Genomic DNA, 27,607 nt, shown 5'->3' on the forward strand with positions numbered 1-27,607 from the left:
GGATTTCAAAAAGATATTGATATAAGATGCAGTTCCTCAAAACCTAGCATCAATCAAAGCTTTCTTGTTAGTATCTTTGATATATCGAAGAGGAATAGTGTCTTTCAAGTAAACTTTAAGATGTTGATGGGGAAGGCACTGCACAATCAAGGGAGTTGTTACTAAGTCGTTCCAGTCCAGCTCTAGAAGCACTTTTAAAATGTATTTATCTATATACGTAGTTGCACCAGAGTGTGAATGGATATGCAAAGGTGTCAAAATGTGCATCTTGATAAAAGTGATGCATTCCATATAAATCACTTGCATTTGGGCATGCATTCCAATGCGCATCTGAATGAATGCTCATTTAACTCCCACAAATCCTAATGAAGCAGCCACACTACGTGTAAGAGACACTAGTACTGAGCACATTCGCCCCCTGTATTGGCCCTATGCCATAAATCTTGGGGTCCCCAATCAGGTCAACCTTCCTGGGGTCAACCCAGGGGACACCTGCCTTGTCATGGATCTGGTTCCAAATAAATTTAAGGGTACAGATAACGTTTAAACAGAGTTGATGTTGTTAAAAAACCCCACTAATTTAAAATGGTCAGGAGATAGACAGGGGATGGAGATATTGCATTCCCCCCTTGACTGAGGGAGGTGTCAATTTTGCATGGGTGCTTCTTTGCAAAGGTGAGCACTGCACTACGCAGGATCAGTGCTTCCACTGAACAGCTGCTGTGCAGAGACGTTGATCTTGCATGGTCCATAGTCCTCCTTTAAAAGTGACTTCCCTACAGAGAAGCTGCTTACCAAGGAGTACTACAGTACATGCAGAACTGGTGCTCTGTGCAACAGCTGTTCCATCGAGGTGTCGATCCTGCACTGTGCTTCTTTGCACATAGCTTCTCTGATGCACAGGAGGAAATATTTAGACACATTCACCGAAGAAGGTGGTTTAGAAAATCTGGGAGCCAGCATGCTGTAGTGGTTAAGAGGGGTGGACTCGCAATCTGGTGAACCGGGTTCGCTTCCCCGCTCCTCCACATGCAGCTGCTGGGTGACCTTGGGATAGTCACACTTCTCTGAAGTCTCTCAGCCTCACTCACCTCACAGAGCGTTTGTTGTGGGGGAGGAAGGGAAAGGAGATTGTTAGTCGCTTTGAGACTCCTTAAGGGGAGTGAAAGGTGGGGTATCAAGTCCAAACTCCTCCCCTCCTCCTCCTTCTTCTTCCCAATGGACTCAGGATTAATTGGGGGGGGACCACCAACAAAACTGAAGGGTATAAAAACATATCTAACCAGTTGTCTCATAGTATTCTTGTTGTACTACGCAGTTGTATAGGTAAAGGTAAAAGGTAAAGGAACCCTGGATGGTTAAGTCCAGTCAAAGACAACTATGGGATTGTGGCACTCATCTGGCTTTCAGACTGAGGGATCCACCTTTTGTCCACAGACAGCTTTTTGGGTCATGTGGCCAGCATGAATAAACCACTTCTGGTGCAACAGAACACCATGACAAAAACCTTCCCACCGCAGCAGTACCTATTTATTTACTTGCACTGGCGTGCTTTTGAACTGCTAGGTTGGCAGGAACTGGGACAGAGCAATGGGAGCTCACCCAGAAAGGATTCGAACTGCCAATCCTCTGAGCAGCAAGCCCAAGAGGCTCAGTGGTTTAGACCACAGCATCACCCACATCCTTTTACATGAGTATAAATCATCATGAACTCAGAATTAACGCACTTTGGCAGCATATATACTAAAATGAACACAGAATTAAAAGGGGCATCTGCAGTGGCACTTACAATCATTGGAAACCCCCATGAATATCGGATGCACATAAATTAAGATCTTGTAATACTCCAAGTACCACCATTTTGGACTTTGCTCCTCAACTATCTTGTACATCCTGACCCATAAAGTTCAAAGTGCAGAGACTCAAAGAAGCCCGCCACAGGTTGGCGTTTGATTTTACATGACACCATAGCTGCAGCACAACTGCAGACCTGTGTGTGCTCAGTAAAGGTCAGGGTAAGGTCTGGTGGCCTCCGGCCTTTTACGCTTGTTGATGCTGCTGCCAAGTTTTAAATGACAGTTCCAAGGAAACGATGGCAGCGGTGACAGGGTATAGACCACAGGGCAACAACTGGGAGTAGCTTAGCTAAGGAGATCTTGAAATGCCTTTGTGCCTATCTTGAATAGCCATTCTGACAGAGCACTGCCATTTCAGTGTCAAGGATAACACCTATTGTTATAGACATCAGAGCCCCTGAAAGAATTGCCTGTTACCTTTTGTGAAAGTCAGGTTTTCTGTCATCCTGACTGATAGGCTTAAAGTAGATCACGCGGGGGAGGATTTTTGCTATCTGTGGAAGTTTTCACCAAGTTGTCTACAGGGTGTGGATCATTTTCATCCAATACAAAGCAAATGAAGGGCCATATGTCTTTCTCCTGGTACAGAATTTCCCTAACTGCAATGACGGACTTGGCAGGTATCAGCATAATCAGATTAGGTTTTCATTTGACTATTTCGTACATTAACAGCAAGCAGGGGGGCTGGTGTAACATATGGTTATATACAGTGAACCAGGAATTCCCTGATTCAAATCTCACCTTTGCACTAAATTTTAGCCTCAGTTTCTCTCACCACGTACAACACAGGGGAAAGAATAATACTGACCTATATTGCAGGCTGTTGTATGGATGATTACCTTTTCTTTTTTTACCTTTACCTATGGATGACTGAATGCCTAAAACAGTTGTATCCTTTGGGAGTGTAAGAAGTGACCTATGAGATAAGACCAGGATTACATCCATCTTATTTCCATTCCAGTTGCGGCTATACACTTCTTTGAGGTGTATAAATTGAGCATCTATGCTATGTGCTTCTCCAGGGAATGGCTGCAGCTCAGTGGTAGAGGATCTGCTTTGTCTGCAAAAGGCCCAAGATTTAATCTCCAGCATGTCTGGGAGAGATCCATTTCTGAAATACTGGAGAGCAGCTGTCCATCAGCACTGACAATACTGAGCTAGATAAACCAATGCACTGACTCAGTATAAGATAGCTTCCTATGCTACTATGTCCCCCATCTGCCAACTCTTCTGCACTCATTGTGTGTGCTTATGTATTCAAATGCATGCTACTGAGCCTGAAGGTTAGAATAAGTTGCATGATCCACCAGCACACTGTGATAGCATCACTCATACTCAGGCCAGGGATGCGATGGTTTAAATAATAGAAATGAGGCAATGCCCTATCCACTGTATTTAAGTAACATTTGCTCAGAGTAGACCCATTGAAAAAGGGAACTAAGTTAGTCATGGCCACTAATTTCAATGGGTCTACTTTGAGAAAAAGTTGAACAGGACACAAGATCTACCCACCTTGGAAGAGTGGCAGATGAAGGTGATAGACTACATGGGACTGGCAGAAATGACTGGCAGAATACGAAACCAGGGAAGAGAGACGGCGGAAGAAGATTGGAAGAAATTTAAGGACTATCTTGGGAAATATTATAAAATTAGGGAATGTTAGATTGATGTTGGATAGAATCTAAGTGGTTAACAGCTGTAATGATAAAGATAATTGGGGGGAAAAAGAAGAAAGAAAGGTGTAAAATTAAGTGAAAATCAAGGGTGAGGATTTGCTGAATGAATAATTTGAATTGGAATACAAAAAAGGGGAGGTATGAGGAGGTCCGAGAAATAAGTCAAAAGAAAATAAGTGAATGAAATTATATGTGTTTTTAATTTTTGTATTTTTGTTTTTTGTCTTTTTTGTATAAACTTTGAAAAGTTAATAAATATATATATATATTTTTAAAAAAGAGAAAAAGTTGAACAGAACCCAAAGTAAGAAGGGAGAAACTTCACAACCGCTTAATTCCAGCAAGCTAAAATTATACACCAGTGACTGCATCATTCTCTGATTGCTCCTAAACTCTAATGACCCAACTTCTTCAAATAGTTGTCTTACTATTCCTAGTTAGTCCTGGTACCTAGGGCAAGAAGAATTATAGGGAACAATGGAGGCCCTCATCCAAGGTTTTTACATTGTCTCATGTACTAGCTCCATCGCTGCCACCATGTAATTGTTTTAGAGGGGAAAGGAGCTGCTCGTGACGATGGGTGCAGTGTGCTTGAAAATAAAGAACTTTTTTTTCTTGGAAAACAAGTTGTTTTAGGTAAGTCCACTATGAACTGATATTTTCAATGATTATCACTAACATGTAACATAGATAGAAATTGATATCCCAGTGTGCAGTGGGAACTCCAGATATTGTTGAAGTCTCACTTTTATTTTTCATGCACAAATATAGATTGGGACACCCCCTTCTTGTGAAACACTCTATGATGAGGATGGAAAATGTTTGCCCCTCCAAATGTTGTTGGACAACCGCTCTCATCACCCCTAACAACTAGCCATGCTGGCTGGGGCTGATGGTAGTTGGGTACCACTAATAAGACATAAGAAGCATCTGCTAGATCTGGCCGGTGACTTATAAAGAAGGCTGATAGCCAAAGAATTGATGCATTTGAATTATGGTGCTGGAGAAGACTCTTGAGAGTCCCATGGTCTGCAAGAAGATCAAACCTCTCCATTCTTAAGGAAATCAGCCCTGAGTGCTCACTGGAAGGACAGATCCTGAAGCTGAGGCTCCAATACTTTGGCCACCTCATGAGAAGAGAAGACTCCCTGGAAAAGACCTTGATGAAGGGAAATATTGAGGGCACAAGGAGAAGGGGACGACAAAGGATGAAATGGTTGGATAGTGTTCTCGAAGCTACTAACATGAGTTTGACCAAATTGCGGGAAGCAGTAGAAGACAGGAGTGCCTGGCGTGCTGTGGTCCATGGGGTCACGAAGAGTCGGACACAACTAAACGACTAAACAAAAACAACACAGAGAGGCAAAAGTTTCTCATCCATATGTAATGATTGTCAACACTCTCAGAGGGAGATGATCAGGCACTGAGGATCTTAGTCAAAGAGGAGATTGTTCAGATGAGAACGGCCGAGAATGAGAAGATGGGAAGAGAACCAGGAAGGAGGTTTGCTGGCACCAGCCTTTAGCTAAATTTGCCATAAGACTGTGCACTCTATAACAAAATAATAGTAAGAAGATCAATCATCTCAAGCAATGGCATCCCAGATTCTACACAGAATTTCCAGCACATAAAGCCATGGAAAACAGACAGCTCTGATTATGAGACTTATGAAGTGTGTGTAATAATGCAGCCACTGACAGACATTTAAATAGATTCCCTCTGGCATTGCCTGTACAGCGTCTCTGCTCTGCTGCCTTGCACATGTTCTCCAACAGCTGCAGATGGATGTTAGCTGGCAACATAAGTGCCTCCTTGCAGCTTTTGCCATCCCCCAAGCTGAAAAGTGATGGTGGCTGCATGGAGTTTGGCTTTACTGATGAGAGGCAGAGCCTGGCAGAACGTGCCATGCTGCCAAGCTGGCTTTGCTCTTGTACTCTGGCATTTCCTATGTTTGCTAGAAGGGACACAAGACACAAGAAAATTGTTTTGGACAAAGGCTACCATTTTATTTAAATTTGTATCCAGTAACCCAATTAATGCATCTGAGATTTTATAATTTTTAGCCTCAGAGTTTGTTCTTCTGGATAATTTTGTGTCACCTGGGCTCAGGCTGAGGTCTGTTCCCCGAAATTGATTCTATAAGTACAACAGTCTTTCTATACATGGAGCAAGAGGTTAGGATCTGAACTAATGTGTTTGCCCTCCCTGACCCCCACTGCCTCTAGTTCTTTTTATTTTCCAGCTGTGTGAAAAACTATGCACAGGAGCATAAGATACTATATTCTTGTTATCTCACTTTTGTAGATAAATGCCCCAAACTTGCAGTGTCACTTTTGGGTGAGATAAAATGATTGCACTCAAATTGAACTGACCATTTCACACATTCCTACATGGAAGCCCCATCAGAGAGGATGCAAATTAGCGGCATGCAAACTCTCTGTAGCATATTGGGGAATCAGCATGGGGTACATGGGTCAATACCTACGTGATTTGTCTTCCTCCATTGACTTTAACATCAATATCTTTTCCAATAAGTATCACACATTCCACCTTCCTCGCCCTCAAGTCATGATGGCTCTTAATTGCCCATGAAGCAACACTATTGGTAATTAGTGCAAGAAAGCCAATCACCATCAGCTAATTAGCTTTCATTTCCTATGGTCATTTCTTTATGCTAATGGTAGTGATTTGTATGAAATCCTAATTGGACAACAAGATTTGCTTAGGAGATCAGTAATAAGCCATGTGTTTGCTAACTAGCCGGAGGGCATGGTCAATGCAAAACATCCTGTTTCAATAACATTTGCTCTTTGTACAAATGAATAATGTTTTAAGGCTCTGTGTACTAAGCACCATTTATCTGTGTTAGCCTTCACTTATATTCTAGAGAGCTTTGGGTGTGCCTTTTTCAAAAGCCTCTATACATTACTTAAAGTTTTGCAGCCATTATCATCCATTACTTAATTATTCTTGTACATCAAGGGTCAGTTTTGGGGGACCAGCAGTTTACAAGTGTTTTGACTTTTAGCCCTTCCCTATAAAAAGGCTGGGATGCGGGTGGCGCTGTGGTCTAAACCACAGAGCCTAGGGCTTGCTGATCAGAAGGTCGGTGGTTCGAATCGCCGCAATGGGGTGAGCTCCCGTTGTTCGGACCCAGCTCCTGCCCACCTAGCAGTTCGAAAGCACATCAAAGTGCAAGTAGATAAATAGGTCCCGCTCTGGCAGGAAGGTAAACGGTGTTTCCGTGCACTGCTCTGCTTCTCCAGAAGCGGCTTAGTCATGCTGGCCACATGACCCCAGAAGCTGTCTGTGGACAAACGCTGGCTCCCACAGCCTATAGAGCGAGATGAGGGCGCAACCCCAGAGTCATCCGTGATTGGACCTAATGGTCAGGGGTACCTTTACCTTTTTTTATAAAAAGACAGGGATGCTGAACACACAACCACACCCATGCCTAATCTTGGCTTTCTACATTCTGGTGTCCAGTAAGGAACACCTGCTCTGAAAGTAGCTAGAATTTCTTGTATTGAAACTTCCCTCTTCATTCCCTGCAGACTTTCTTTTGAGACAGAAGAAGAAGAAGAAGAAGAAGAAGAAGAAGAAGAAGAAGAAGAAGACGAAGAAGAAGAAGAAGAGTTTGGATTTGATATCCCGCTTTATCACTACCCGAAGGAGTCTCAAAGCAGCTAACATTCTCCTTTCCCTTCCTCCCCCACAACAAACACTCTGTGAGGTGAGTGGGGCTGAGAGACTTCAAAGAAGTGTGACTGGCCCAAGGTCACCCAGCAGCTGCATGTGGAGGAGCGGAGACGCAAACCCGGTTCCCCAGATTACGAGTCTACCGATCTTAACCACTACACCACACAGGCCTCAGTACCCTGTACAACATCCAGTCACTGTGGAAAGAGTGCCCAAAGGTTCGGAGGTCAATGTTTTAGAACATTGTATCACATTTTCTCTTGATCTACTTGGTATCTGCAAGGATTGTGTGAGGGCAAGGTTTATACTTCTTTTATATATATATATATATATATATATATATATATATATATATATAAGCCAAGTGCAGACATTTTGCAAAGTAGTTTGCTTGAAGTCCTCATGCAGCCCCAGAGGAAAAACATGAAGCTCAGTTTCAGCTTGCATATATTTGATTTAGTTCCCTTTCATAGAAAGAGAGAAAGAACAGGTGAGGTAATAAATTCCTCATTTTTTAAAAAAAAGCCACAAATTCAAATTTGACAGAAAATAAGGTTATATTGCCCTGTGATAACTGTCATTTCCCTGACTTCTATCAATCCCAAATTCGTGCTTCTGGACTGGAAGCGTAATGCTGAATTTGAAGACGAAATTATTCAAGGAAAGTGATAGCAACTGTATTTCAAACTGATTTAGTTCTCTGGAGAGGAGCTCTCAGGAGATATAAAAGCACAGTGTTGGTTTAGAATGTCTTGCCCTTCTTCCCAGGAATCACATTTGTATTATGTAGAATAAGGTAGTAGTAGATTTTCTGTTAGCATAGTGTCTGAAACAATTACTCCAGTTGCATCTTTATTGCTTTTGACTACATGGAATCAGAGATTCATAGATTTGTGGAGTCATCTAGTACAACCTCCTGCAATACAGGACTCTTTTGCCCAACGTGGGTCTTGAACCCACAACTCTGAGATTAAGAGTCTCATGTTCTACCAACAGAGCTATCCCAGAGTAGACAACCTTCTTCCTTTTCTTAATAGACACAGGAGCGACTTCCGGAGGTGGCGCGAAACAGCAATGGCGGTCCTCTTCAGTCTCTGAAGAGGGGCTCCGCAGGAAAGGATCGTTCGCTGCGGCACAGCGACGATCCACCAAGAAAAACCACGGGCAGAGTGAGCCCGTGGCCGTGGGACTCGGCGGGCACCTGGAGCGACCCCCAAAACGAAGAAGGGACCCCGGAAGGGGCTCCGGAAGCGCGGAGGGGAAGCGGTGCTGTGAGTTCATCGCTCTTTCTGCGGGAGCGAAGCCGCACAGCTGCTGCTGATGAGCGCTGACCTTTCTTCCTGGAGCATTGGATTCTAAATTATCTACTCGTGAGTAAGGATTACTCTTTTTGGGATTACAAATTTGGAATTTGGCTGAAAGCGGGGGACGAAAAAAAGGAAGTCCGTCTCTCGGCAAATGCTTAAAGATCAAAGGCAAAGAAACTGACAAGCTGGAAGCAATTCAAAGGGATTACAAATTTGGAATTATCGTGCGTTGGCGGAACTGGCAACTGAAAGGGTAAAGGCAAGTTTTTCTTTCTTTCTTATGTCATTGATTTAAACTGGGGACTTTCTCCTCTCTGTGGATTATAAAAGTCTAAGACACCAAATATCGGGCTGACAGGAGGAAAGAGAACTGTCATTGCGGAAACTGTATCTAAAATAGAAACTGTTATATTTGGGCGCTTTTGGAAGATACAATTAAGGAACTGTAGCTGGCACCTTTTGGATGAGACTTTGTGGCAACTTGAGAAAGCTCTGTAAGTTAAAAAAAAAGTTTTTGAAGGACTATTGTTAAACTTTCTGGGACTGCAGGGACTTTAATGGCGGACAAATTTCTTTCTTTCCTTCCTGAACTGTAACAACACTCCCCCTAGTGGAGTTTGGGATTTACAAGTGCCTGAGAACAAACTTTATTTTGACTCTCTGCTGTTTTTTTATTTACACTGGGAGACTGTCTTTCCCATGGGAAAATAGACAATTTGACCTTGATCCATAGACAGGGGTGGAATGAGTGGCCCACCGAAAACAAGATCTGCAAAAACGAAAGCAGGGAAAGTTCAACTTGTGCAAACAACTCTGACTACTCAGTCACGCAGATCATCTGTCCCAGCTGTATTAGAGGAAGCTGGACAGCCAACAACAGAGGATATGGCTGCAGGAGGAACTGAGACTCTTTTAAAAGAAATGCTAGAACAATTTGCAATTTTAAATAAAAAGGTGGATGACCAGACGGCAAAAATTGACCTAGCCACATCCTCTATTACAAAACTGACTGAACAAGTGGTACAACACTCACAAGCAATTGGAAATCTTAAAGATGCAGCTTCTGAGAATCGGAAATTGGCTGAAGCTGCCAATTTAAAGGCAGACCAAGCAAATCAGAAAGTTGAGGAAATAAAAGGGGAGGTAGAGCCACTACACAAACACATCAGTGACCAGCAGGCCTACCTGTCTATGGTGGAATTGAGAAATCGGGAAAATAATTTAAGATTACGATCTATCCCAGAGCTTGAGAAAGAAGACTTGATTGGCTATTTGACAGTAGAGTTCTCTAAGTTCTGGGGTATAAAAGTAGACCAAGACTTTAAAATAACAACTGCGTTTAGACTGGGGAGAGTAACAAGGAAGGACAGACCCAGGGATTGTTTGATCATTTTGAGATCCAAACAGGAGAGAGATAAAATACTAGACCTTCATTTCAAGAAATCGCTTGAGATCCAAGATAAAAGAGCCGAAATCTACAAGGATATACCAAAACAACTTTTGGACCTCAGAGCCGTATACACTGATCTAGCAAGATTACTGAGAGGCAACGGGATACCCTACAGGTGGGAGTTTCCTCAAGGTTTATCTTTCAACTATAAAGGAAAGAAAATCAAAATCAAAACAAAAGAGGACAACCAGAAGTTCCTGCAAGACCACGGAGAGGACCTACAGAAGGGAATAGCAGTTCCTTGGCCTCAACCACAGCTTGGAGTAGAACCATCACCTTCTACCTCGGGTCCGGAAGAAAAGGAGGACACCCCATAAAGAGCAACAACAGATTGATTCAGGATGTCTCTGCAGCTGTACAGTTGGAACATTAATGGCGCAAATTCCCCGGAGAAAAGGAAAAGGATTTTTCATATCTTGAAAAAAGAACATTTGGATATAATTTGTCTGTAGGAAACACATGTGACGAGACTCCATAGGAAAGTGTTAATCAACAAAAGACTGGGCCAAGAATTTATTTCATCAGACAGAGTCAAGAAGAGAGGCGTGGTGATTTATGCAAAGGAGAACCTGTCACCGAAATTTTTGTTTAAAGATGAACATGGACGAATCCTGGCAATTGAAATACAAACTCAAGGAGAAAAAGTTTTGATATTAGGAATTTATGCACCAAATGAGGGGAAATTGGAATTTTACAAGAAGCTGCATGAGATATTGCTGGACTATCTGGACTACTCTAACATCATTATGATGGGAGATATGAATGGGGTGGTCTCTACTTTAATGGATAAGTCTCAAAACCAAAATTTAACTAAGGACGGCAGACTACCTAAAACCTTTTTTGAACTGACAGACAATATGGATTTGATTGATACTTGGAGGACAAGGAACCCTCTAGGTAAAGAAGGAACTTTCTTCTCTGAGGCCCATCTGTCATGGACAAGAATTGACCAGATCTGGGCAACTAGAGGGCTGGCACCTAAGATTACAAGAGTGGAAATCTGCCCAAAGACCTGCTCCGACCACAACGCCCTGAAAATGGAATTAAGATTTACCCCAGCCGGTTCCTTCAGATGGAAAATGAATGACAACCTGCTAAGAGATCAAGAGATTGTAAAGAAGGCCCAAAAAGCTTTAAAGGACTATTTTGAAATTAATTTGAACACCTCGGTGGAAAAGAGAATAATCTGGGACGCAAGTAAAGCTGTAATGAGAGGGTTTCTGATACAACAGAATACGATCAAGAAAAAACTCTGGAATGGAAAAAAGGATAAGATATTGGAGAAGATAAGAGATGGAGAGAAAAAATTGAGATCAAAACCAAAATCAAAAGAGATTTTGAGAGAAATTAAATTCCACCAATCACAATATACGAAATTGATAAACCAAGAAGTGGAATGGAAAATTAAACAAATGAAACAAAGATCTTTTGAATCAGCGAATAAATGTGGAAAACTGCTAGCATGGCAGTTGAAGAAAAGACAAAAATTGAACTATGTTACCAATCTAGAGCCAAGGCTCGGAAAAAACCCAATGTGGAGGCCGGCTGGCCGACATATGGGGAAATAATAGAAAAAATTGGAGACAATTGGAGGTTACAGAGTTATGAAAGACTAAAGAATAAGGTGCAAGATTGGTTTCACTATGCTCAAATTCAGGAGGTGTTTAAGATGGATAAAAAAACAGGTTTCCAGGTGGAAAAATCAAAACTAGAGACAGAATTGTTAGAACCAAAGACTAAGCTATTATCAAGAATGTATAACTTGCTGCTTAAATGGAACACTCAGGATGAGACAGTTAAATCAGCCATGATAAAATGGGCTCAAGACATTGGGTACAACATTATGTTTGAAGACTGGGAAAGGTTATGGACCACCGGTATGAAATTTACGGCATGTAATGCCTTGAAAGAAAATATTATGAAAATGATATACAGGTGGTACATGACGCCAGTCAAGCTTGCAAAAATATACCATTTGTCGGACAACAAATGTTGGAAATGTAAGGAGGCTGAAGGGACATTCTTTCACCTATGGTGGACCTGTCCAAGAGTGAAGGCATTCTGGGAAATGATATATAATGAGCTAAAAAAGGTGTTTAAGTACACCTTCCCTAAGAAACCAGAGGCCTTCCTACTGGGCATTGTCGGCCAGAAAGTGTTAAAGAAGGACAGAACGTTTTTTATGTACGCAACTACAGCAGCAAGAATTCTTATTGCAAAGTACTGGAAGACACAAGATTTACCCACACTGGAAGAGTGGCAGACGCAATTGATGGACTATATGGAATTAGCCGAGATGACTGCCAGGATCCGAGATTTGGGAGAAGAAGCAATGGAGGAGGACTGGAAAAAATGTAAGGACTATTTGCAAAAGTTTTACAAATTATATGAATTATAAGAACTCGCACGATTTGGAAAGATTAGCTCCAGCAATGAGAGTGGATGACATATGAAATTAAATAATAATTAATGAAAGGACCAATGTTTAAATGTTTAAAATGATATATTTGTTTTTTAGAGTAAATTGACAACAAGTAATTTAAACTAAAACGTAAGTTTTTGAAAGTATAAAAGAAACACATGAAACAAGGTTATAATTTGCTGATATTTTTATTGTTAGGAATGCATTGTGAGGGAGATGTGGGGAAGTCCAAAAGAAAACTGAAATAAGCCTTGAAATGATCTGTTTTTTCTTCTTTCTTTTCTTTGTTGTTGATGTTTCTTTGTGTAATTGACTGTATATCTTTATCTGGAAAAAAAGCAATAATTTTTTTTTTAAAAAAAAAAATAGACACAGGAGCAACTGTACATGGAATGTCCTTACTGAAAGGCCCAGTTTGTGGGTTCCCAGGGAGAAGATTACAGCCGCTTTGCTACTCTTCCAGCCCTGCTGCTGCTATGCTGTTATGCACCAAGCCATGGTTTGGCTTAGCATTATGTTTGAGCTCATGGATTATGTCATCCCAGGCGCAGAGGGACGCTCTAGTCAAGGTTTGTCTGTGGCTTGCTACTCATTGTCTGGGGGAGATATGTCACACATTCTGTAAATGGAGGCCTCTGCCTATTACACCTCCTCCAGCCCAGTGCAAGGCAGGTCTGGATTGCACCGTAAACTATAAATCTTCTTACTAGGGGCATGAGTCTCCTTTGATTAAGTGGCACTTACTTCTGAGTAGGTATGCATAGACAGGGCTGGATTTAGATGAAGAGAGGCCCTAGGCTACTCCACCAGCCTGAGCAAGCTGCAGGCCTAGTCGAGTCGTCCTCTTATTTACCTGCTGGGATTGACAAGTCCTCTGACCCTCACCTGAATCTCATAGCTCTCCTGTAGCTGCCTCTGATTAGTTATCATTTAACTCTTGGGGGAAATAATTAGCATCACACGTCATATGCATGGAAGTTGCCAAACCAATTAACCAACTAAAGGGTTACTGTTAATGGCACCAGTTTTCCTATAACTTGATATCGCTGGATAGTTTTGATGAACTGCAAAAGCATTTTTAGTTTGCTTTCTATTGCCACCCTGGAACTTTTCTTTATTAGTGCCACTTTGTTTTGTACGATTCCTTGCAAATGAAGGAAAACCACTTTTCTGCTTGTACAGTGGTACCTCAGGTTACATATGCTTCAGGTTACATACGCTTCAGGTTACAGACTCCGCTAACCCAGAAATAGTACCTTGGGTTAAGAACTTTGCTTCAGGATGAGAACAGAAATTGTGCTCCGGCAGTGCTGCAGCAGCAGGAGGCCCCATTAGCTAAAGTGGTGCTTCAGGTTAAGAACAGTTTCAGGTTAAGAATGGACCTCCGGAACTAATTAAGTTCTTAACCCGAGGGACCACTTTATATGTTGATAATATAATTTTAGTTACTGAGGACAAACAAGATTGTACAAAAACAAGATTGGGTGCAGGCCTGGCCAGGACATAGGTATCCTGACTGTGATAAAGGTGACCTGTGTGCTTGCTTGCTTGCTTGATTAACAGCTGTTGGGAACTTCAAGGTCCCTGATCTCGCTTCTTATGGTCTTTGTACTGGACCTGGACACTCCAATAGGGAGCATTCCATTTCAGGAAGGAGGGCAAGTGGGCACTCTATCAAATGACAGGGTAGGAGTTACATGGAACAGGGCCTTTTCATTGGTTGTGCCCATTGTATGCCTCACTCTTCCCAGACCTGCTCTCTTTTGGCCTGTATTTTGGAGCGTTATAATTTAGGAGGACTTCGGAATAACTGGTTGACAAGTCTTACAATTGCTGACATATGAGCGGATTTTATTTGCTGCTGTTCTGTGCTTCTGGTGCACCAGGGTTTACACCAGCGTAATAGAGTTGGCCAGGATGCCAGAAGGGATACAATTTACAAGCTTCCTCCATTATCTGCATGGCAGGGGGTGGTGTTCAGTCAACAGTGCAAAGGCTGAGCTGAAGCATTCCCTGCTGGTTACCTGCTTTCAGCAATAGGGGGTTGCTGTTTGGTAGTACCCAGTTGGTTAGCTGTCAGATTCTAGAGCTCCCTATTGGTGGTTCTTAGGTAATTCACAAAATACAGAGTCCATTCATAAAACAGTGTTCATTCATAAAGCAGTAACATAAATCTCCATTGCTACATATTGGGTGTATATTTCAGTGGTTGAACATACATGTTTATGGCCATGCTGTAGTGTAGTGCTTATGTGACTGTGAATAAATGGTGGCTGGCTCATTGTCTCAGGGTTTTGGGAGGGGAGAAGAGGTGCCAAAACTGATTTCCAATAAGTGCCCCCCTTTATTTCCATAACAAGTTCTTGAGTCTGTACTCTGAATGGTGACACCAGGGGCCTAGAAAGTGCAAGGCTTGTCAGTCCAACCCTTGCACAGACTCATCAGGGCTAACCTTAAGGCAATTGGAGCTATTGGGCCAACTTTGGCCCCGCGGGCTGCTCCTGGGGGGGGGGGCTGCACCAGGGCAATCTAGATGGATTTTATTTATATCTATAAGATTTTTGAACACTTTGGTTGTGAACTAGTTGTGCCCCACTGCTTCAAATTGGGCCCCACTGGCTAGCCCTGAGTCTAATAGTTGCTGGGCCTGAGTTGCTCTGCCCTTGCATGAAGACTTGGGTTTACAATTTTGGGAGGGGGACGCTGCGGCACTGGGAGCGGACAGGCTGGCAAGGCCCCCTAGATTTAGAGGCCCGAGTTGTCCTGCCTTCACATGAAGTCTTGGGTTTGCAATTTTGGGAGAGGGGAGACTGCCTGCTAGGGAGATGGAGGGCTGGTGAGGCCCCCTAGATTTAGAGGCCCTAGACTTCAGCCTACTTAGTCTATATATAAATCCGACACTGTGCATAGGCTTTTGCTCTAAGCTACTAAAAACAGTAATGAACCAACCAACCTGTAGTAAGAGTTAACAAAGAGTTAAGACAAGAGCTGATCTCCACACAACTTTAACTGGGTGATGATTCTGTGTGCTATTTCAAATCACTATTCACCCATGAAACTCACTGAGTCTCATCTTGGGTCTCTCAGCCAAACCTACCTCAAAGGGTTTTTGGGAAGATAAAATAGGGAGATATGGCAACCCAAAGTTGGAAGGAAGAGTGTGATAAAAATGTGATTAAACAAAGAACCAATGCTTAATATTTATTTAACACTGGATTTGTTTCTTTGGATTATGTGCAAGGCTTCCCAATTTCTTTAAGAATATCTAGCACTGGAATGAAGGATAAGCCTCAAAGCTATTGAATGGGAATTGCATCCTACCCAACCGTTTCATTTTATTCCCTTGTTTGCATTTGAAATGTGTCCCTTTAGAGTTTTTGTGATCCAGCATTTATGACTACATTTCCCAGGAGAAAGAGGCAAAAAAGACCAGGGACCATAATAAAAATGGTAACAACCTACAACACTGGTGTTTCAGTTCTTACCAGTATGTCCTCCCTAGCAAGTAAAAGCTACAGAATTGGGGATTTTGTTCTGATCCCATTCTTTTCAAGTGTTCTTTGTCATCTGTACTCACTTATAAGCTCTTTTGACCTGTATATGATGCAAAATCTGGTCCATGGTGTTTATTGATATATGTATAAGATCCAGGAACAAGTCCAGCTATTTTGTATGTCAGTTAAAATATGACCAAAGCAATGAATTCAGATAGATTCCAGAAGGGTAGCGATGTTATTCAGGGATGTTTCTTATCCACAATAAGTCACCGTCCTTGATGCAAACCTCATTTGCATCCAATGAACTGTATGCTACAGCTATACAACATGCTTTTGTGGAAACAATGTTTAATGGTTTTTGCAAGATCAAAGAGCTTCCATGCAGAGTTGCTGCTATTGAAATGTATGTGTTTTCACCTTTTGATGTATCTCATTGAAGCATCCAATGTCAAGAGATATTGCTAAAAGGCCACTGTTTAGTATACCAGAGTTGGCAAATAAGGCATTAATAAATCTGATTAGCTGAGTTGTTAAGGATCATATCTTCAAGGTTATATTAGTGGAGTTGTAAAAAGTAAATATGTACTACCATTATCTGCTGACATTCTCAAACATAAGGGTGAGTGATCAGTGATGGGCCGCCTTTTGGAAGGGACAGTCAGAACTGCCAAGTTAAGAGTTTGACATGTACATATCCACAAAAACCCACTACAGCAAGCCAAGTTCAAATTTTGCACACAAAAAAAGAGGGAGGAAAGACCCTACCTCATAATGAGTTCTTCAGACCACCTTTTCCAGTTGACACAAACCATCCTTCTCTTCCCTACAATGTAAATGTAAATTATTTGCTTTTCAGCTTCTTGAATAAGAGGACGGGTCTCTCCCTCCCGAGGCACTAATATTTCAGCAACATCCTCTGTTCTTATCTTCACTTAAGTCTATTCAAATTGAGTTGGAGGGTTTTCATAATAATCTACCCTGGAAAGTGCTGATTCAAGTATGGCTAAGGCCACAAGGGTAATATAATTTGGAATACTAATATGTTCTAAATATATGCACATTGGCTTGTTTGCATTTATTTAGTGGTGGGGAACATCTTTCACAATTAAAGGAAACAGCCAGAGGAAGAACTTTTGCTCAAGGCATGTTCATACTTCTCTAACAGTGGGACAGGTTTTACAAGACCTGCGTTGTGCAGAGTGCGGGAAGATTGAGACACTCCATTTTAAAAGCTTTCTCAATCGATAGTGTTTCTGTTAAAAGCTGAAGTGATGCAGAATAAACAGCGCTTGTCAAGGTGATTTTAAAATGTCTCCAAAATGGTTATGCAACAGCTGGTGATAGGTTAATAGAATATTCACATGGTATTTTTGCCCAGGCTCGGGGTTGGTATTCTTATTTTACCTAAATAGCGAGGAAATGAAAGTAGTGTGGCTGCTTCCTACACTGCTTTGGCTACAAAAACAAAACAAAACAAAAACAAAACAAAAAAACAAAACAAAAAACACCTCTAGAACAGGTGTGGGGACCCTGAGACTTTCTAGATATTGCTGAACTACAACTTCCATTAGCCCCAGCAAGCATGGCCAATGGCCAGGGATGGTGTAAGCTGTAGTTCAGCAACATCTAGAGGGCCAAAGATTCCTCACACCAGCTGTAGAACATCCCCAAAAGGTCATAGACATGACAACGTATTTCATCAGCAGTGGTTCATGGTGTGAGATTCCTGAATTGCAGGAGTTTGGATTAGATGACCCTCAGGATCCTTTGCAACTCAACAATTCTATGTATTCTATGATTCTTTGATTCCAATGCTGGCATAGTTAGTAGTCATGGCATCAACTCTTCCCATGTGGCCTTTGGGTTCTTGTGGCATGGGAGCTAAACATGGTGCTACACATGTTTCTAATTTAATGGAAGAACAAACCCACAATGGGTCAAAACTGCAGTCTACAATGCAGGTGTTTTGATTCCATATCTATTTGCTCAGTAGTGACTTATCCAATGCTAGCTTTACAGCAAGACAGTGATTTACCCAAGGTTCCCCAGTATGTTGAACATGGATTTGAACTACTCTAGTTGGTTAAAATTCAGCCCCTCTGTATTGTATAGTACAATGGTTTTGAGATCAAGCTATCCCCAAGTTTTGTGTTAGGGGAACAGAGATTTCTGGGAATGGCTATGGATAGGACAAAAAGAGTCATATACAAGGCACAAGACAGTTGCACATAATGTTGCTAGGGTTTTCTGCCTGGTCTCTTGCAAATAAAATATATGTCTTGTCTATAATGTTTTCTTTTCTTTTCTTCACTGCACACCAAATGCTGTATTCTGTTCAAAGACATTCCTGTTTGCTCTCTATTTCGACAAATTGCATTGCTGATTATTATTTTCACAATCATTGCTGATTGTTGGCTGGGGTGGTCAATGTGGTATTCCCCAGAAGTTTTGAACTTCAACTCCCAGTAGCCCCATCAAGCATAGTCCATGGTAGAGGATGATGTGTGTTGCATGCACCAAAACCCAGTTGAAAAATCTGTATGTGCTTATATATTACATGACTTCATAAAAGTGTGTGCAGAAAAGACATCTGCTTCCAGCCATGGATTAGATATTAGCTCAGTTATCTGAAGCCAAAGTATTTTCAGAGCTGGATGCTATGCATGGCTTTTGGCAAATTCCCCTTGCCAAAGAATTTAGTCAATTGAATACTTTCATCAGTTCATTTGGAAGGTACTGTTTCAGTTTGTTCCATCCTAACCTATGCTTGGTCCATGACACTTCCAAAGAAGATTGCATTAGGCTTGATTGCGCTATGAAGATGTTGTGTTGGTTTATGGCAAAGTTAAACAAGAATGTGATGAGTGGTGACATACAATACTGGTACATTATCAGCAAGCTGGATTTGGTCTGAATTAGAAACAGGGGCATGGAAACAAACAGATGAAATTGGTTGGACAGATAGCATCCAATGTGAATCTGATAAACTAAAGGCACTCTTTGGTTAAGCTTTGTCTGCAGTAAGACTTCTGAGCTTTTCTACCACACATGCCTCCAATAACAAAGCTTTTATGGCTATGCACACATAGCCATTCAAAGTAGATTTTGAAAATATATATATATAATAGTTTTTATTTGATTTTACAAATTATTTCATACTCATAATCACAAATAATAAAAATTACACAAGATTCTTCCAAATCTCAAGACTCCCCCTCCTCCCCTCCATGGGTTCTTTAGGTAACTTTTTAAACTGTCCATCTAATTTATAATCCCCCATTGTATCCAAAATCTGTGTAACATTACCAGAGTATTTAAGACCTGCTAAAGAGTTCAAGTGTTTACAGTGGTCTTTCAAATGTAATATGAACTTCTCCCATTATTTATTGAAATTTTGATCCTCCCGGTTTCTGATTTTCCAAGTCAATCTTGCCATCTCTACATAATTCAATAATTTCATCTGCCAGTCCACCCTGGTAGGGATCTTGTCGTCTTTCCAACTCAGGGCAAGTAGCATCTTTGCAGCTGTTCAAAGTAGATTTGATGCTTGCCATGTGTGCATGTATTTTTTTTGTATAGCATTGTCCTCATCTAAGCCTATACACAGCCTGTGCACACACACACACACACACACTCCCTGTTTGATTTAGATTTTCCCATTCTGTGGATAATGTGTTGCTGGCAGAGTGTTTGTGTTCCAGCATAAAATTCCATGTTGCCCAACTGTGGATGTATGGGAGTGTGTTAGGGTGTGGTGGGGTGTATGTCATGAGTTAGATGACATTTCGCTGGGTACTGTCTATCACCACACAACCTACTTTCATTAGCAAGGGGCTGCTAGGGTTGCTATTGGAAATGGGGATAGCACATACACTTTTTAAAAAATATATAAAAAGCTCCCCCCTTTAAAAAAAAAGTCTAGTATATCAGAAAACAGCAGCACATGCTCACAATGGATCTCAGATTTCCCTAATGCAGGTGGGTAGGGATCAGCGTAGACGGTTGGGCCTGATGAGCATTTACTGTTCCCAACCCAAATCCTGTGGAAAGCCATCTAATTCAGATTTTAATTTTATCCTGACTTGTTTTTAAGAGGTGATTTAATTATTGTTTGATTTTATATCAATGTTTATATTTGATGTTAGCCACCCTGAGCCCGACCTTGCCGGGGAAGGCGGGATACAAATAAAAGTTGTTATTATTCTTATTCTTATTCTTGAGTGAGGACACACACACACACACACACACACACACACACACACACACACATATGGTACTGCCCACTAGCATAAATGGGAAACACAACGATGCAATTCAACTGAAAGTGCTCATGTTTGGATGAATATGCACAAAAGCACACATAGGAAAATCAGATCTGTGTGGCTTATATGCACATTGCCGCACTGATGTGTACACAGCTTAGAATTCCCAGAGGGTTAGGTTCTTTGCAGCAAGAATGATGGCGAGTCTTATGGCACCATAAAGGCTGACAAACGTATTACATTACGAGCTTTTATGGACTACCATACCTCATCAGATGCATGAAGTATTTTCTTGAGTTTGACTACCCTATGTTCTCTCTCAAATGGACCTTGAGCTTGTTTGGAGGTTCTAGCAGGGGAGTGCAGCTATCGTATACCCTTGACCGAAAAATGGTACACTCCTTCTATCTAGGATGGTCTTCCTCTTCCACCGAGCGCACAGCTTCTGGAGAGATGCACACGGAGCAGGGAAGAAGGGAAGAAATACCCACCTAGCCAGCCAGATCAGCCAAATCAACCCTGACAATCAATGGGGTGACAGATGTCGCAGCCATCCTACATACACACAAATCCCATTTAATTTAGATACCTGAGTTGCAGGCATATACAGTATATGCATTGTTGGTGTCCTGTGTGCCCAGAATTATAAACGTGAGATAAGAAGGAAAAAATATATGCAGAAAAGCATGACTGGTGATAATTACCTTATTAATAGTGACCTTTCACATACAAAAATAAATAGTTGATAACACAGGCATCATGATATTGAGAACTGATTTATCACCTGTAGTGTGACAAAAATCTATTGTGCCATTTAAATCGACACATGATAGCACTAAACCTCTTGATGTATTGTAATTCAATGGCTTGATGATGTCTCCCTCTGAAGTTTATTTGTGCAAGAATAGCCACCTTCAGGTCAGTTACGGTGTATACTGGGAGTCTGAAATGTTCTCTCCCTACTGTTACTATATTGTCTCATCTGATGCCAGATTGTTGTCTCTTTGATTCTTTTGAATAGAGACTGGCCTGTCTATGCTATGTAGAATTCCGAACAATTCTTTTAGATTGAAATACTTTATTTTCACTTGTACAACTTGCATACAGTGAGATTCCACAAGCACGCCCCCAGCTCTCTTAGACTTCATTCCCCTCGTTTACGGACGCACACTCACTAAACCCAAAAGTCAGTTGCCCTGTTGTTATCTTTTTATTCAGCAGCCTAAGAGCCCACGGATAGAAGCTGTGCTTTACCCTGTCAGTGCGACTAATCATGCTTCTATGTCTTCTGCCTGGGGGCAGGAGATCAAGAAAGTGTCGGCCAGGGTATGAATCATCCCTGAGAATTTTCCTCACTCTCCTGAGGCAACGTTCTCCGGCATGTCATCCAGTGGATTCATGGGACAGCCCCAAATATCTTGTGCTGTATTCACCACCCTCTGTAGGCACTTCCTATCAGTTGATGTCAAACCAGCGTACCACACCGTGATGCAGTATGAAAGGACACTTTCTATTGTGGACCGGTAGAAGGAGATCATCAAATGTTGATTAGATGGATAGAACACTGCAATCATACAAGGAAATGTTCTTTGGACAGTTGGTAAAGTCCGGTGTCGATAGAGGAGATAGAACTTTCACTTCAGAGAAAGAGATCAAAACAGGACTTTAAAAAAGTAACTGTTAAACAGTTTTTAGATTTTTTTTTAAAAAAATAAATCACAGAAAAGTGGTGCAGCGAATGTACAATTTATAAAATGAGAATTTGTGAGAAACCAAAATTAACTTCATTGTCCATCTCTATATTTCCATCCGGAATTAAAGAGAGATAGAAAACCCTCTTAAACTGCCACACTGCATAAAGTTCTACTGATATGTACATTAAGACATACGATTAATTAAGTTAGATAAACAGGTTGCTTTTGGTAGATATAATTTACCACTTTTGTGATTTCACATGGCTATTTGGGTTCTACTCTGAGTCTTTAATGTCCCATATTAGGGAGGTGACACTGTGAAGCAGCAGGGGGTTAGTGGTTTTTGGAAATGTAATTGATTCGGAGATTGTTTTATTTGATAATTTGATTTTGCATCCAGACACTTGTATCTTTTCTAACCATGACAGCACAAAATTGGTAAATGCCACATTACACTGAAAAATGACAGCTGCAACAGGCATTCCATTTGTGCTGACACACGGACATGTTTTCCCCCAAGAGTAATAGACCCTTCACTGCAGTTCTGCCAGGAGTTTCTCAAGGAAGTTCCATGTAGTAAGAAGTCACCAGGTGACTATAAAACTAGGAGCTCAGATAGCTGCTACAATCATCTCTAGCAAGCCCTCTTCCACCTCCTCCTGAGCACTATTGCCAGTTACTCCCTCCCTCCCTCCCTCCAACAGTATCTCTCTCCCCTCCTTGAATTTGAAAAACGAAAAGCCACCACTCACTTCAACTTCCTTTTTACCTCCCTGCTGCTGCAAATCTAAGAAAACACCACACAGTCCTCAATGCAGTGTTGGAAAGAACTTACAATGGGTGTTTATTATGAAGTCTATAAAGACCTGTCCATCATACAGAACCCTTTGTCTACGCAAGTATTTTCTTCTGTGACAGAGAAACAATCCACATGCCTATTTTCTATATATGCTATCACATAAAGGAGAATAATAAAAAAATAAACCCTACATTTCCACATGAAAAATCAACGCCACCAAATTATACCTTTCGTCCGTAGCAATTGAAGTGTGGACAAGCAGAGCATGTTGTGTTCAAATGTTCAGAAAGTATTTCAGATCTAAACACCCTTACTGTCTGGGTCAAACAAGCAAGAAAAAAGAACAAGAACAAGAACAAAACAACAGAAGTAACAGCAATCCAAAGATGCTGAAAAGAATTAAATGTGAAAACACTTTTTTTTTTGTCCTGCAAGAATTAATGACCATTCATAAAGGAACTTTGTGTGAAAACAAACTGAAAACTGTTTTTGTTTAAATGGGGGGTGGCTAATGTTAAGCTTTTTGGCTTCCAATGCTGATGCTAGTCCCTGACAAACCACCAGGAGAAACAAATCGATCCTTGAACAAATTTGTCATGCTACAAGTACATGAAAACATCTTCACTGCTGAAGCTAAATATAACCAGGTCACCTGAACCTGAAGCCTGGAACTGAGCACTCTCTAAAAGTCACATCTTGTTGAGTTCTCCACTTTTATTTTTCTTCCATTTAGTGCAGTTCAAGGAATATCAAGGGAAGAAAAGAGTTGGGGTTTCTATGGCAACCATTAGGAGTTGAAAGTGGTTGTTGTTTCTTTTTTAAAAAAGTGTAATGGTTATAACCCCACAGGTATGTAAAGTTGAAAATGAAGATGCAAACATTTCCCTCTGGGTTTTGAGCCTCTGTGGTCCAATTTAATCTGTATTTTTGAGTGAGGAGCCCTTCACCTTGTTTATTAACTCTTAGCAACACTTTTTCTGGGGGAATAAAAAGCAGAGTGAGGCCGTGTTGTGATTGTATTGTCCTGTTCTACAAACAAAACAAACTTGCCAGTTTCCATGGTAACTACTGCATCATTCATTTACTGCTCATCTCACCTGCCTATCGCCACCACCTGAATTTTCTCCAAAAGGTTAAAAAAATAAGAGCACTATTTATGCTGCAGTGAAAAGTTTGAGTGGTTACAAGCCTCTGTGCTCTTACGTCATCCCTGAAAGTGCATTACTCACCAGTAGGGCATAGTTGTGTTTGCTTTGGAGTAAGGCCACACTTTTAGTTCTGTCTCTAATGTTGCATCTACATTCTCCAACAGCTTCACATTGTAGGAGAAACACTCCTTTAGCTTGACCTTTGTATATTTTTAGGATCCACTCTATTTGTTTTGATTGTCTCCTGCACAATTTTTAAATTGTTTTTAATGCTTTAAATTTTAATACAGCAATTTTAATACAGCATTAAATTTTAATACAGTAATTTTAAATTACTGTAGCCTATCTTGGGACCTCTGGGTGAAGGTTGGGATGATGATGTTGATGTTCATTCATAAATGCCCATACAGCTAGGATATCTGAAAAGAGGAGGATCATTGACCCTGTGGGAAGGTGGAGGTGAAAACAGTTTAAAACAAGAGGAAAAGAAGGGAAGTATTACTAGATATATTGAAATTATTGGATATTACCATCTTTAGGTCTAATAATTTCAATGGGTCTCACTCTGAGTAGAAATATCATTGGATACAACCCTCTGACAGCTACTGCATCTCACATCAAATGCATTAAAATTACCCTAAAAAAGGTATCAAAGAATTTTCTCAAGTTGTTTGACACCCTCTTTCATTTTGCCACCCCAGTTTCTCAAAGAATGAAATGAAAAACTTTGTCAGGGAAAGTTGGATAAGCTCTAATACAGCCTTCCTCAACCCTGTGTCTTCTAAGTGTTTTTGACTACAGGAGCCATCATTCGTGACCATTGGATGCTGTGGTCTAAAACATCAAAATAGCACCAAATTGGGGAAGTCTGTCCCAAAATATTGTCTTTACATGTCACTGAAAGGTCAGCAAAGTGGTCACCATCCTAGGAATCCTGGTAAAGCATTTCTCCATCAGGGAGCCACCAGTGCGAAGACCTTGTCTCTGCCCACTAAATGTCTCATCTCAGATTGCGCTCATCTAGGAAAAAGAGGAGGTCTTAAAATGCCCACACAGCTAGGGTCAGGACAAAGCATTCAAGCCTGTGGTGGGTGAGCAAGGGATTTCTGTTTGGGGTGAGTTTTCATTTACAGTGGTACCTCAGGTTAAGTACTTAATTCGTTCCGGAGGTCCGTTCTTGACCTGAAACTGTTCTTAACCTGAAGCACCACTTTAGCTAATGGGGCCTCCTGCTGCTGCCACACCTCCAGAGCCCTATTTCTGTTCTTATCCTGAAGCAAAGTTCTTAATCTGAAGCACTATTTCTGGGTTAGCGGAGTGTGTAACCTGAAGCGTATGTAACCTGAAGCGTATGTAACCTGAGGTACCACTGTATCTTTTAAAGAAATTGATTCTCTCTCAACTTGGTTTGAAATGGAGGGTTGAAATATTTATTTGTGTATCACTTATTTCAATTGTGAAGTGCCTTTCACAAAACATCCAAAAGCGGTTAAGCAATAGCATCCTCTTCCCTCCCTACTCTTCTTATATATTCATATATCTTCCAATACAGATACAGAATGGCATGACATAGTATTGTTTACAGGGGCACCCCTGGGGGGAGGGGGCTGTCCTCATGGGATTGGAGTGGGAATGGAGCACTTTAATAAGAACAACAGAAATGTCATCATATCACCTCTTCTGTTTGTACATACCCACTCCTCCACCTAGTGGCATAGGGTGGGTTGCCAAGCGCCCAGTGTTGCTTGGAGGGGGCAGGTGGGAGGGAGGGAGGGAAATGGATGGAGTACCCACGTATATTCAACTGCCTAGCAGCATCCATGTCACCCAGCAGATTGAAGCCACAAAGATCAAACAAGAAGAGTCATTCCATTGTCTGGGGAGGTCAATTTCTGGTTTGCATGGAGAAGCTGTTTTCAGCGGGATCTAACAGCGGAAGTGTTCAGCTGTATTGAGGCAGCACCAGGTGTTGATTTTTTTGTGACCCCTAACAATCTTGTGCCCAGGGCAACCTCCCCTGTGCCCCCCCTAAGCCATGCCACTGCCTCCACCAGAAAGTGGTATGACTTTGGCTCCCACCACCAAGAGTCCTCAAAAATCTTCTTCACTTTTGAAAGCAATGAATGCTCTGGTAGAGATGATTGCTTCCTGTGCTATGTATAGCTGGCATCGGTTAGAGATCATTAATGTTAAACTGTTAGCTGGCCTTTGGACAAAGACTCTCCTCCCTGAAAGAGAGGGGAGGGGTTGTGGTCGGGAGCCCGAGCTCCGCCTGGCAGGGGGGCGTAGCCCCCTGCCTCCTGCTCACCTGGCTGGCGCTCACGCCCCTTCGGTGGCCATCCAACCAGGTGCCGCGGAGGGGGCGTGTTCAGCAGCCTTTTTGCTGCAGCGCCAGCCTTTCTCCGGCCTCATTCCCTCGTCGTCGCCGCTGCGTGAAGTCACGCAGTATTAGTATTAAAAAAAAAAGTAGTATTAAAAAAAATAATAATAATAATAATAATAAATAAATAAATAAATAAATAAATTCAATAAATAAATAAATAAATAAATAAAGACTGAATAGTTAGAAACTGAAACTTATATATACACATATATATAAATCCACACACACGCACGCACATACTATCAAACACCGTTGCAGTATTAGTGCACAAGGCGGACTCATGGCTCCCAAGAGAAAACACGTGTCCGAAGCCGCACGCAACGCGGAGGGTAGCACATCCAGGGGTCCACAGGGGAAGGGCAACAAAGCAAAGCCCGTTTCCCACTTTCTCAACGCCTTCAGATCATTTATTGACGAATATGAACAGCGTTTCCCCGATGCTGAACCTAGCCCCCCCCCCATCGCCCGATGTCATTCCTGAGACCCAGGTGATTCCTGGGGGTTCAAGATCCGCCCGGTGGGATGATTTACCAAGTACGTCCGCTGCTTTGTTTAATGACGCTCATGGGGCTGGGGCAACTTTGAATTCCAGGCCTGGTGCGGTACGGACAAGGTCCCAGTCGCAGGCTCAGGCTTCTGCGCCTCGTGCTCGGGGGGGGGGAAAGCGCCTGCTAAGTCTACTCGAAAAAATGATGTTGCTGCCCCCAGCTCTTCTACCCGCACGCAGGACAAGCGGCCCAGGGCGCAGTCGCCGGAGTCAGGGTCTTCAGCAGGTGAGGAAGATGAGCCACAGGAAGTGGAGGACGCTACCACTGAAGCAGCGGTGGAGAAACCTTCGGGTAAGAGGCGCGAGAAGAAAAAGCACATTTGTAGGAAGAGCAAGTCAAGGAAGGACGACACAGATGACGATACAGGTACCTCTTCTTCTGACTACGATAGCGACGCCTCTCTGGGGTCCTATTGGGGGAAGGGTGAGGAAGTGTCTGGTCTCCCGGATTGGGCTCTTTCTAGGAGGGCCAATAGCCACCGGAAAAAGTTCGGGGGGACACAAGAGTGGAAGGATGGGGCTCTGGTAAAGGATGCCTCCATATCCACCTACTCAACCTCAGATGTTATACCAGGTGATCATCTATCCCCCAAGCTACGTGCGAAAATCTTGAATGGGGAATTTGTCGACATGTTTAAGTTAGTGCCCCCGGCTGAGGAGCTGGGTAGGGGCGAAAAGAGGCCCTCCCGTGGTAAGAAAAGGAGCAGGTACCCTTCCGTGCCTAGGACATTTGAAAACTGGCTCGATGGTTTTCAGGCCTTTATGGGGATCATTGTTGCTGCCTACCCCAAGAGGGCAGTTCATCTTGTCGCTTACCTTTCGCATATCCGCACGGCCTGCGCTCTAGCCGGGGAGGCTGCAGCCATA

This window comes from Podarcis vaucheri, assembly GCF_965113315.1.
Source record: "Podarcis vaucheri genome assembly, chromosome: 4".
Taxonomy (NCBI): Eukaryota; Metazoa; Chordata; class Lepidosauria; order Squamata; family Lacertidae; genus Podarcis; species Podarcis vaucheri.